The sequence below is a fragment of the Hibiscus syriacus genome, unplaced genomic scaffold (genome assembly GCF_006381635.1).
Source record: "Hibiscus syriacus cultivar Baekdansim isolate YM2019G1 unplaced genomic scaffold, ASM638163v2 tig00112402_pilon, whole genome shotgun sequence".
Taxonomy (NCBI): Eukaryota; Viridiplantae; Streptophyta; class Magnoliopsida; order Malvales; family Malvaceae; genus Hibiscus; species Hibiscus syriacus.
Genome location: NW_024063323.1, coordinates 2,208,223 through 2,221,092, shown reverse-complemented (window position 1 = coordinate 2,221,092; position 12,870 = coordinate 2,208,223). Strand labels below are relative to the sequence as shown.

Here is a 12,870-nt window from a genome sequence, read left to right as displayed (position 1 = left end):
TGGAGTGGATGAATTTAGTATAAGTCATTTTGTTTGGGAACTGAACTCTAAATATGAGATTTTCTGACCATCAAAGACACGTAGACTATAACAGGTTTTTTTCGATAAGCATAAGAAATTCAAATCGAATACTCAAAAGGTTAATATATTATTATTATTATTATTATAGATTATACAATAAAAATGAGCTATTCCACTAAAGCAATTTGTTATAGACGAAACTCAAAAGCCTTATTTTTATGAATAGATTGTATTCAAACCATGGCATTACTCGGGTACATGGCAATTCAATGTTTGCTCCACTACGATTGTCAAGTTGAAGACTTTGTGACGAGATAAACCTTCAGCTATGCCTGAACAAAGGTAAACTAAATAAATTCCAATAAATAAAGGCTCTAATACCTATGGTTAAACTAATAATGAGTTTTGATGAAAATGGACTAAGGGAGTTGAGGAATACCTGTTATAGTCGACCTCACACAAGAACTCGGGAATTTTATATTTAGACTAATGTCTCTACACTACCTCTGCTAATGGAGTCTATTAAACTTGAAAAAATGGAAGATTTCAAAGAATAAAAATAGAAGTGTTCTAGAAAGTTTAGTAATTTGTTATACTAGTTGCGTCATTTTGTTCGTATCCGATTAAAATATCAAGCCAAGAAAAAGGGTGTTCACAAGGACCGAGAAAGAGATGACATCTTTGATGAGTGAAGCCTTATAAACTTTAAGGAGCTAACCTGAAACCAACCCGTCAATTTTGACACTTTTCAAAGAGCTATAACTTTGAAAATAATAAAAGAGTTGTTGATTCTTTTGATATTTAGTGAACACATATTCTGTGATTTGCTTCGATTATGAGCCTAAAAGAAGGAAATTTTTCTATTTTTTCAACAAACTTTCCATATTTTGAAAATAAAAAAGAAAGAAAAATATTTTCAAAAAAGGCAATCTCTATGAAGAGTGTATCTTCGAAATTGACAAAAGTCTCTCATACCTAGAAGCTCAGAATCAGAAAAAGGGGCAAATGGTTAGAATGTTAGGGAGTAAGAAGAATAGATTTTTGCATAGAAATACAATGGTACACTCTGGTGTGGGAAAAGAATGAAGACGAATAGATCAAGAAGAGAATCAAGATTGTTTGAGCACTTCTTCACTACCATTAATCAATAAAACATACATCGGCATACACATACATGATTTTTGCCTCGTTTCATCAAACACCCATTATCATGTGCAATAAAGACTTTAATTTTCCCTCTCACGATGATACTTTTAAAATTTCCCTTGAAATCTTGTCTTAAAGACATTTCTCCTCTCACCAGGATAATTCAAAATTCATTCGTATTTCGTAGAAATATTCATGATAGTTACATTCATGTACACATTATTTACAAATCTTTTAGGAAATAATAAAATCAAAGACAACTAGACGTCTTCAGCAAGAAGGAGCAATCATCTTCAGATTTAACATTTTCAAGCAAAGATAAAAAATTTATCTCACTTGAGATTGTTTTTCTTAAGACAAACTTTATCTCGCTTGAAACAGTTTCCTTTGAAATGAAAATTTTGAAATTGTTCACTCGAAACCAAATTTCTTATTCATTTTCATCCAGATGTGAATATTTGACAAGAATTCCAAAGTTAGCAAAGATTTCCTATTTCCCTGTTAAAAAATATTACAGCAAAGAATTAGTCCACTTTTCAATCTTTGAAAATGTGGATCTCAGCAAAGATTCGAGGACATTTGGGTCAATACCTTCGGGTACATAAACTAATCAACATTTCGAGTGGAGAGTTCATAATAAGAAGAACTCATCCGATGAGGGAGAAGAAGCTCATAATGAGAAGAACTTGTTGAACCTAAGCTCGTTTCCATCACATAAGGAGTTAGAACAACACCAATACTTGGCTCATCCATCGCATATGGAGTTGGATCAACATCATCACTTTGTTCGATTCCATAACAGAAGAAGGTGGATCAACATTCCAGTGGAGAGTTCATAATGAGAAGAACTCACATGACGAGGGAGAAGAAGTTCATAATGATAAGAACTTGTTTAATCTTAGTTCGATTCCATCACAAAATGAGTATGATCAAAATTTCTAGTGGAGAGTTCATAATGAGAAGAACTAATCCGATGAGGGAGAAGAAGTTCATAATGAGAAGGATTTGTTCAACCTTAGCTCATTTCCATCACATATGAAGTTGGAACAACACCAATACTTGGCTCATCCATCGTATATAGAGTTGGATCAGCATCATCACTTTGTTCGATTCCATCACAGAAAGAGGTGGATCAATATTTCCAGTGGAGAGTTCATAATGAGAAGAACTCACCTGACGAGGGAGAAGAAGTTCATATTGAGAAGACTTGTTTAACCTTAGTTCAATACCATCACAAAATGAGTAGGATTAACATTTCCAGTGGAGAGTTCATAATGAGAATAACTCACCCGATGAGGGAGAAGAAGTTCATAATGAGAAGAACTTGTTCAACCTTAGCTCGTTTTCATCACATAAAGAGTTGGAACAACACCAATACTTGGCTCAACCATCGCATATGGAGTTGGATCAACATCATCACTTTGTTTGATTCCATCACAGAAGGAGGTGGATCAACATTTCTAATGAAAGGTTTCATAATGAGAAGAACTCATTCGATAAGGGAAAAGAAGTTTATAATGAGAAGAACTTGTTCAACCTTGGATCAACATTTCCAATGAAGAGTTCATAATGAGAAGAACTCATCAAATGAGGGAGAAGAAGTTCATAATAAGAAGAACTTATTCAACCTTGGCTCGTCCATTACATAAGGAGTTAGATCAGCATCACCTTGGGTCAACCATCACAAAGAAATTGGGTCAACGTTTCCGAGAGAATAAGTTCATAATGTGAAGAATTTGTTCAATCAGATCTTACCGATTGCAGAAGGAAGTAGATTGACATCCCCAGCGAAGAGTTCATAATGGGAAGAACTCGCTCGATAAGAAGAACTTAGAGCTCAAGATTTAAGCAGTTCAGGCTTGATAAAATATGGTGCTTATTATCTTTGCTTCATTCCTGTTTCATAATAATGATCAAAGAGGGGCAACTGTAATCACCATTTTTTTATTTTTTTTATTATTATTTTATTATTAAGAAATATATAAATTGTAATATAGATGGGATTATAAAAACCCAATATTTGTTTAATAGATAAGAGGGTTTCTCCAAAAAAAAAGTGAAATCAAGGTAACTTTTTATTTTTTTTGCTCCATTTTCTTTCTTTCTTTTTGGGTCAACTTGTTGCTTAGGGGGTAGCCACCATTGACTAGTGCCTGACGTGCGAGAAAGGTTGACTTATGGCCTAGTAACGCTGGTTGTTGGTGGTTAGCAGTGACCTCATAGGTCTTTGGGGGTTTCGGCCATGAGAAGGAATGAGAGGGGAGTAGTTTTAAGCCTTTGCATTTAGGGAGCGTTTTAGCCTCCCTTGCTCGGATCGGTCGTCGATCGGAGCGAGGGATGGCCATCAAGTAGGTGGTCGGCGTTGGTGCCTTTCTTTGGGTAGAACGTCGCCGATTAGAGTGGAGAGAATGAGGGAAGAAAGAAGGGTAGCTAAAGCTTTAGTTTAGGAAATGAATATGGGTTTCATATTAAACTTTGGGTAAATCGCGCCTATGCCCCCTCATTTTAGTACCCATTTGTATTTTGGCCACCTATTTTTAGGGAAAACTACACTCCAATCCTCAAACCTCTGCCGCATTTTCGCATATTGGTCACATGTTCCTATTTTTATTTTATTTCGAACTTGGCATATCTTTATGTTCATTTCTATTTTAGTCACCATTTTTTTCAAATAGCCACTGACTCTTTATTTTATTGCATTTAGCCACTGTTTAATTAATTAATTTGTTGTTAATATTTGATTCGATCTTGCGGTGACCCGATTCGGGGTATGACCTTCATTATTACGATCCGAACTCTACTAATTTCTAACTCTAACTTTTTATTAATTTGTTCGAATTATTAATCGTTCTTGTGGTGACCCGATCCAGAGTACGATCCACATTATTATGGTCCAGACTCTATTAACATCTAACCACTAATCGCTAACTTGTTATTTATTTATTTTATGTTTGAACCATAGTACGACCTTGCGATGACCCACCCTAGGGTATGACTCGCATTATTTACGATACGGTTAAATATTAAAAATTAACATTTTATTTTTATTGCTCTTTTATTTTTGTTATTTAATTTTATACACCTTTAAATTTATGCTTTTTTTTATTTTTCTTTATTTAGTTTTAGTCCTTACATTTTATTTTCTTTAATTTTCTGTCTTTTATTTTTTCTCCTCATGCATGTTTTATATTTTTTATCGAATGTCTTATTTTGTTATCTTGCATTTTGGTCCTAATTTAGATTATCATATCTTTAAGTTTACCTTTTAAATTTAGATTCCTTTTGATTTAGTCCCTAGAACTTTTAATTTATTCAGATTGCATGATTAATTAAAATTAATTAGAATTAATATTAGAGCCTCCACTTTTAGTTAGATTTTAATCTAGTTCCTTTAATTTAGGGAGTAATCTGAGTTGGCCCTCGCCTAACTGCCCAAGGGACCATATCGATTATTTGATTCAATAATTTACCAAAAATGATTAGGACTAATATTAGAGCTTACACTTTTAGGTTTATGCCTCTAATTTCTTTAATTTTCATAATTTGACACTTTAAGATAGAAAAAACCTTAATCTACCTTTAGTTTAATTTGGGTTAATAATAAACTGTTTGATTGCATCTTATTTTAAAACCTAAGGCAATGTTCACTTATTAAGGAGTCAATAGTATATCTCTCGTAAGTATGCTCAGGGGGTGACTACTGGTGATTCTCGAAATAGGTCGACATCCTTTTCAAGATTGCATCATGATTTCTAAAATATCGAGGCAATGTTCGGTTATTGGGCACAATATCTTATCTCCCGCTTTAATGCTTTACGGTGAATGCTATTGGCTTTAATAAACGAATACCCTTTTCAACTTTGCACTCGTAATGATTTTCAAATTTGATAAAGTTCGAACTCAAAATTTTTTATTTTAAATATAGGGTAATCAACTAGGTACCAATTTTTGGGCGTTGTAGGGTGCTAATCCATCCCCATGCGTAACCGACTCTCGAACCTATTTTCTGGTTTTTACAAACCCTAAAATTTGTTATTTTGATAAAAATATATTTTTTATTAAAATCATCCGATTTTTATGGTGGCTCAATGACATCTTAAAATGATTGATGGCGACTCTTTATATTTCAAAACTTTTTCAAATAAAAACCCCTAAGTTGTACAAATTTTTCCCAGCCTGTGCGAAAAACGGCATCAACAGGTTTATTTCTCTCTTCCAAATTGAAAAAAAGGTTTCAACTGTCCAAGTTTCTTAATCATGATTTAGTACAGTCTTTCTTTTTCGTGCTTGTGGTAAATTTTGGGGTTGGGTTTCTTTAATGTGTACTCGGGTTTCAACATCTTGGAAGAAAAGCGAAAGGTACATCATCTTCTTGAACATTTCATTTCTCTTGGTGGCTTGTGTTTTCCTGATTATATGTTTTAGGTCTCCATGGATTGTTGTTTTAAGCAGCAATAATAGTCAGCAGCAAGATTGTAAGGGCCTGGAGAATCTAGATGATTATAGAGCCAAGTGTTCTTCCCTTAAAATCAGTAGCCCATGTGTCTCTCAAGGCTATGTTGATTATCTCTACCTTTTTTTATTGCAGTTTTGGAATTTTTCCACTTTTGGGTCATTGCCTTTTGATTCTCTGGCTACTTGTGTTGTTTTATCTTTTGGGGAATACATCCTCTGAATACTTTTGTTATTCCCTTGAGAGCTTGTCAAGCCTGTAGAAATTGTCCCCTAAGCTTGCTGGTGTTACACTCTTGTCCCTCGGCAATGGTGCCCCAGATGTGTTTTCCAGCATAGTCTCTTTCATGGATAGTGGAACTCAAGATATTGGACTGAACACAGTTTTGGGTGGTGCTTTCGTTGTAACATGTGTCGTGGTCGGAACCATAAGCACCTCGGTGCACCGTAAACGAGTCTGAGTTAACAAGCCTGCTTTCATCAGAGATGCTTGCTACCTCCTCATGGTGATTGCTTCCTTGATTTCGATATTGGCTTATGGTGAAATCAGTCTCTGGGGAGCAATGGTGTTTTCTTCAATGTATGTTGTTATGTTATCCTTGTTTATGTCATATATGTGTTTTGGAACTCTGGTGGCATGGACAACATGGACTCGGATTCAAGTTGCGACAGCAGTTTGAGCATACCGATCTTGGATGGAGTCAAGAAAGTACAGCTAGATGGTTTGGAGGAAGGGGATCTAGGAGATGATGGAAAAGGAGCTGAATCCATGAAATGTTGCTTTTGCTTGAGAACATCAACAACTTGTAAATTGTTGCTCTGTACCCTTGAGATGCCCCTTTATTTACCTAGGGGATTGACAATTCCAATTGCCTTTCAAGATAGATAGTCTAAGCCAATTGCAATTGTGTCTGTCACATTGGCACCAATTCTCTTATCCATACTTTGGGATCTTCAAGATGACAATGTCTCTCAACTTAAATTCATGCCTGGTGATTTATGGAACCGGGGTCATTATTAGAACCGGCTTAGGCGTTGTTGCATATTTGACGACCGAAAAATCGAGCCCACCAAAGAACCGTTTGCTCCCATGGCTAGCTGGAGAGTTCTTGATGAGTGTGATTTGGAGTTGCATCATAGCTCAGGAGCTCGTCGGCTTAATGATTTCACTCAGTTACATACTCGGAATCAACCACTCGATCCTCGGTCTCACGGTCCTGGCGTGCGGCAACTCACTCGGAGACCTGATAACCAACTTGACTATGGCTCTGAACGGTGGTCCACAAGGTGCACAAGTGGCTATATCAGGCAGCTATGCTAGTCCAACTTCAACACCCTATTTGGTTTGGGCTTGTTCCTCATTGGCTCAACCTGGTATGGGTACCCTTCACCTGTTGATATTCCTACAGACCCTTATCTACTGGAAACACTGGGTTTTCTAATCTGTGCCTCAGTATGGGCGCTTTTAGTTCTGCCATTGAGAGATATGAAGCTTGATGGGGTCCTTGGAGGTGGCCTTTTTCTTATCTACTTGACTTCAATTTCTTTAAGGTTGATCCAAATGGTTGCCTGATACTGTTCTATCACTTGAAAAGTTTATATGTAGTTATTAGATGTATAGATTGATATCATGGGGCAAATCTTTCTTACAATCCGTCTATTCCATACAAGCTTCCGTATCTTGCTAGATCATTCATGTTACAAACCTTAATAGCATGAACGGACGGAGAATTTTATATTAGGGAATGAGTTTAGGATAATTATAAGGTAATATATGTTCAAAATCTTTTTTAATTATCTATGATACAAAGTCGTATATACAACTGTTTAAATACAAGACTTTTAAAGAGAATAATACTCTCTTCAACCACAGAAGATATTTGAAGGTTCTACACATAAAGAAATCTAAATTCGAATATATAGAAGGATAATTACGTGGCACCAGCGTATGATATTCCTTTTAATCAAAACATGATGTCATCGTAAAAAAACTATATTAAATATGTGCAAGTAATATATCGTCAATTATAACGAAAGAAAACATATTGTTAGGTTAGAAGAACAAACATTAACACAAACCACATCATGTCAATTCTGCTTTTGTCTCAGTTCTTTTGGCAGTTTGCAAGTTTTGGCCCACTTTTGAAGACTTTTCATCCATTTTTTATTGATTATTATATTCGCAATCTACCAAACAGTGAAAAGTAAAATGTTTGTTTAGCCCTCGGACTTAATATCCATTAAAAAAAACTTGAAAGAAAAATGAAAAAAAATGTTACTAAATTTTGCTCAAAAAGTGAGGTGTTCTTGACATAAAACTAGTCACTTGTAAGGTAGACTTGCAGGTCAAACAATATCAAGGACAAAACAAACGAAAATTAAGGTATTATTTGATCAATTAAAAAAAACTAAATGTTAGATTTTTTAATGTCAAATTATATAAATGTTGAATTGATATTAAAGTATTGTTTTTTAAATAATAAAAATTAAATATCAATGTAATTAATTTATTTATTAAAATAAATCTTTTTTTCAAAATAATTTCTTTTTAATTTTAATGTTATCAATACAATATGTTATTTTATTTTTAGATATTTACGGGTAAAATTTAAATATAATAACTTATATATATATATATATATATATATATATATATATATATATATATATATATTAGATAATCTTATTATTATTATTATTTTGAATAACCTTTCATTATTAAAATAAATTCTAAAGGCTTAATGTCTTTTAAAGTATAATCTTTTTATCAAGTTGTCTTAAAGGGGTTTTTTTTTTTGAAATGTTATATTCTCTTAAGTATCGAAAGTTACATTCGTTATTCTATTTTTAACACCATTAAAAAATTTCAGCTAATCATAATGCACCACGTGGCATCTTTGATTAAAGAAATATTGTTGACTTAATTAAAAGGGTTAAATTACATGTTAAGTTCATCAAATTTTATTTTTGTTCAGTTTAGTCCCTACAAAATTTTTTATTTAATTTGAAATTGGCCTCTATTTATTTTTAGTTTTTATAACTTAATCCAATATTATTTTAGAAAATTATAATATTTTATATTTTTTTTATGAAATAATCTAAAACGAACATGAAGAAGAAGAGATATAAGAATAAGAGGAGAGAACTGTATTATTATTTCAATAAGTTGTGTACAATGTTTTCTTTGAATTCCATATTTATAAGCATAAGGAGTATATATCATATATGAACTCTAACTCTAATGGATATTACGGTCCTCATAATTAAGTATACCAAAACCCAATCTTATAAATAGAGATCGAGATAGAGATAGTCATCCAAATAAATAAATATTCTTAACATTCACCTTGGATGTATGTGAAGATAATGTGCCTCGTTAAAACCTCACTAAGACAAAAACACTGTAGGAAAAAATCATAATGAAGGAAAAAGAGTACACATAAATTTAATACGTATAACATGTTGCCTTATTAAAAATCTTACCAGAAAAATCTAGTGAGACAAAACCTTGGCTAAGGGGAAAAAAAATACGCAATGTGTATTTACTCCCCCCTCATGATAATATCACATAAGATCTTCGGATAGTACAACTCAATCTTGAACAAAATCTTCAAAAATTCAAGTAAACAATACATCAGTGAATATATCTTTTAAAATTACCACTTGAACATATTCATCAAATATTTACATTACTCTTCTTTTGAAGATCACGAGAGAGGAAACTTTAGAAAATATGTTTCCTTTGATATATCATCTTTTTAATTGATCTAATTTAAGTATTCGATCAATTGGTCAATACAAAAATTAATTTCAAGATTCTTTATCTTAAATATTCTTTTAAATAATCAACATACTTTTGAAACTATTTAAGAATTATATTTTTAAAGTTCTTCAGAAGTTCCAATTTAAATTATACAATAATTATCATAACTTTATCTTGATGTTGTTATAAAGACATATGAGCAAGCATGTTTTCATCGATTCCAATATACCATACACACTTAGATCACTTCATTCCAGTTAAATATTTAAACAAATATATATGTATAAATTTTCTAGGAAATTTTTTTAAATGCTTCTATCATTTTAACCCTTCAAAGATAAATATCATTATATATGGATACACAAATATTTAGATGCATTATAAAGTTATTCATAACTGCCAAAGTAATAAAGTAATTGCATTCAATATAAAGTTAAAGTCTTTATGATTCAAGTCATATTGTAAACTTACGACTTCTCGTTTATACCTCACTTGCATTACACCTTTAGGTGTTTGGACAACTTGTCCATGTTTTGGAAGTTGATTTAACTTCATTTGAGTAGTGTCTTTACATGTATCTTAATTATTTTCACATCTATACTCCTAGATAAATTTCAATTCAGGATCTGCATTTTATTTATTTAATTTTATAGAAGTTTTGTTTGTAAAATTGTTGTCAACGACTTTTCTATTTTGGTTCTATTCTTTTCTCATAATGACATAATTTATCAAGATCTCTTCATTATTTTCATTTTCATTTTTCAAGTACCTAAAACTCTTCTAGAGTTCTATAATTAGTTATGTCTTGGGTCTTTTTAGAAGTACCTGCCTCAGCTATATGACCATATTACACTACATTTCATTTATGAGAATTTAACTCTCAAAATTAATTCACCTATCATGTTTCGGGCATGCTTTACATTCTTTTGCCCTAACATGTTATCCTTATGGGATTTCAATTTAAATTTAGAGCATTTTCAGCTGATATATGAGACTTGATTATTCTCATTAGGTCAGTAAATAATTCTGGCAGTTAACTTGTAATGAATTAATTTATGAAATTCTTGTTCATATCACTATCTACGAGGACCAAAATAAAATGATAATTCATATATCTTTTTCATCCAATTGTGTATTCTCTCCCCTGATAAAAAAATAATATGTTATTCATGCCATAATTGAATATCAAACATTCAATAAAGCGAGACTCGTACTCAATCTACTTCAAATATAAATTTTGTGCATATGTGGTGGATCAATCTAAATATATAATGCATAACCAGAAATTTTATAATGGGAAATATTTGGATTCTCAATCATAATTAGGAGTATAATTTATTGGCTTGATGTGTAGTAGTTCTATATGTGAATTACCATATAGATACCAGAACTTTTGTTACCATAATTTAGCTATTAGAAGGATGTGATATATAAATTTTTTATAAGAATAAGAGGAGAGAATTGTATTATTATCTCAATATAAGTTGTGTATAATGTTTTCTCTGAACTAATGGATATTATAGACCTAATAATTAAGTATATCAAATCTCTATCTTATATATAGAGATAGAGATAGACATCCACATAAATAAATATAAACATATTTAATATTAGGGTTAATTACATGTTTAGTACCTAAACTATTAGTTTTTGTCCGTTTTAGTACCTAAACTTTCAATTTTTTCAAAACCATACTTAACATTTAATTTTTGTTTCATTTTAGTACCCCACCATTAAAAATTTAACACGTTTAGTACCTAAACTATCAGTTTTGGCTCATTTTAGTACCTAAACCTTCATTTTTTAAAAGCTTAACATTAAGTTTAATGGGGGTATTAAAATGAAATAAAAACTAAACATTAGGTATGATTTTGAGAATATTAAAAATTTAGGTACTAAACGTATCAAAATTGATAGTTTAGGTTTAAACGCATAATTTACCCTTAATATTAATATTATTTAATCTGGGGTGTATACCCAAAATCTCAACTTGCGCTATTTACAAACTGACAGCTAAACAATATTTGATCTATGAGATTTAATAATAAAGGAAATTTGTAGTGGTGGAACAGATACAACATTGTCAAAGGAAAACTAGAGTTATTGGCATTAGGAGTGTAAAAAGTTGATCCGACCTGTAAAATTGACTGAAATCGATTCGAGTTAAAACTGTTTTTGACATGCGTTGTGGTGATCTGAAACCGACTCGAGTCGGAACTGGTGTTGATCTGAACCCGAGTTGGACCTGGAAATTGTGGATCTGAACCCGACCTGCATCCGACCTACATCCGACCTGAGAACAACCTGAACCCGAATTGAACCGAAAATATGATACCCGAACCTGAATTGCATCCGACTGATATGAACCCGAACCCGAGATTGACCTGGTTAATAAATGGTATTATCCGACCTGTTTTCAACCTTACCTATAATTGACTCAACCTGTAAATAATCCGACTTGTTGTTAAAGTGATATGATATTATTCTGACTTATAAGTAATGTTACAATTAATATAATTATGTTATTTTAAATTTATAATAAACTTATGATAATTAAATTAATATGATTACTTTTTGAAATTTAGTTTTTATATTAATTATAATTTGTATATTATAAATTTGGTTTTTATGTTAATTCCAATTCATAATATTCTTTATATTTATTATATTATAAATTTTATTTATAATCACTAAATTAAATTTAAATATTATCTTATTGAACTTGATTTTATTAAATTATATTAATTGAGTTAAAATATTCATAAATCTAATTTACTTTTAATGTGAAAATTGATTAATAATTTAAGTGAACTTAACTTGAAATTTTAAAATCAAAATATATTAGTTGAAATGATGGACTTATTAAAGATTAAAAACATGAATAACATTACAAATACTAAAACAAAAATTTATAAATGAAGGTAATTTTATTACACTTGAAAACACTAAAATTACAATAAAATCAACTAAACAAAATAAATTTATGTTGAAATAAATGCTCTCAGATCTTATAGCTAATGTTTACAAGGCTAAAAAACCTAAGTATACTACCAGAAATATCATCATCGAGCTTTTATACCTAAATGCTGCCAACATGTTTAATTATGGGCAACTTTCTAGCTTTAAAAGCCAAAATGCCACCAACATAATTCCACATGAGTAACTATTTAGATAAGAATATATAAGGTTCAAAAATTAATTTAAGTCAGATCAACAACAACAATTTACAAGGCATCAGTGAGAAATAGACAGCAACAACTGACAAGCATCATTGTACCAATTTGGCAAGAATCGTTGCATCAATTCAGCAAGCATCCTGCATTAAGAAAGCATACAATCACTGGTAAAGCCAAAGGGAATTTGATGACCAATAGTGTCAAACATTTCCGACTTTACCAAACCCTTACAAATATCAAGTAGAAGCAAGCAATATAAAACAGAAGCAAATAATATAAAATAGAATAAAGCAGAATCAAGCACCAAGTATT

General features: G+C 31.5%; 1 pseudogene; it reads left to right on the top strand.

Moving 5' to 3' along the window:
• The first annotated feature begins 5,485 nt into the window (after positions 1-5,485).
• Positions 5,486-7,273, top strand: LOC120179154 (annotated as a pseudogene).
• Positions 7,274-12,870: the final 5,597 nt, after the last annotated feature.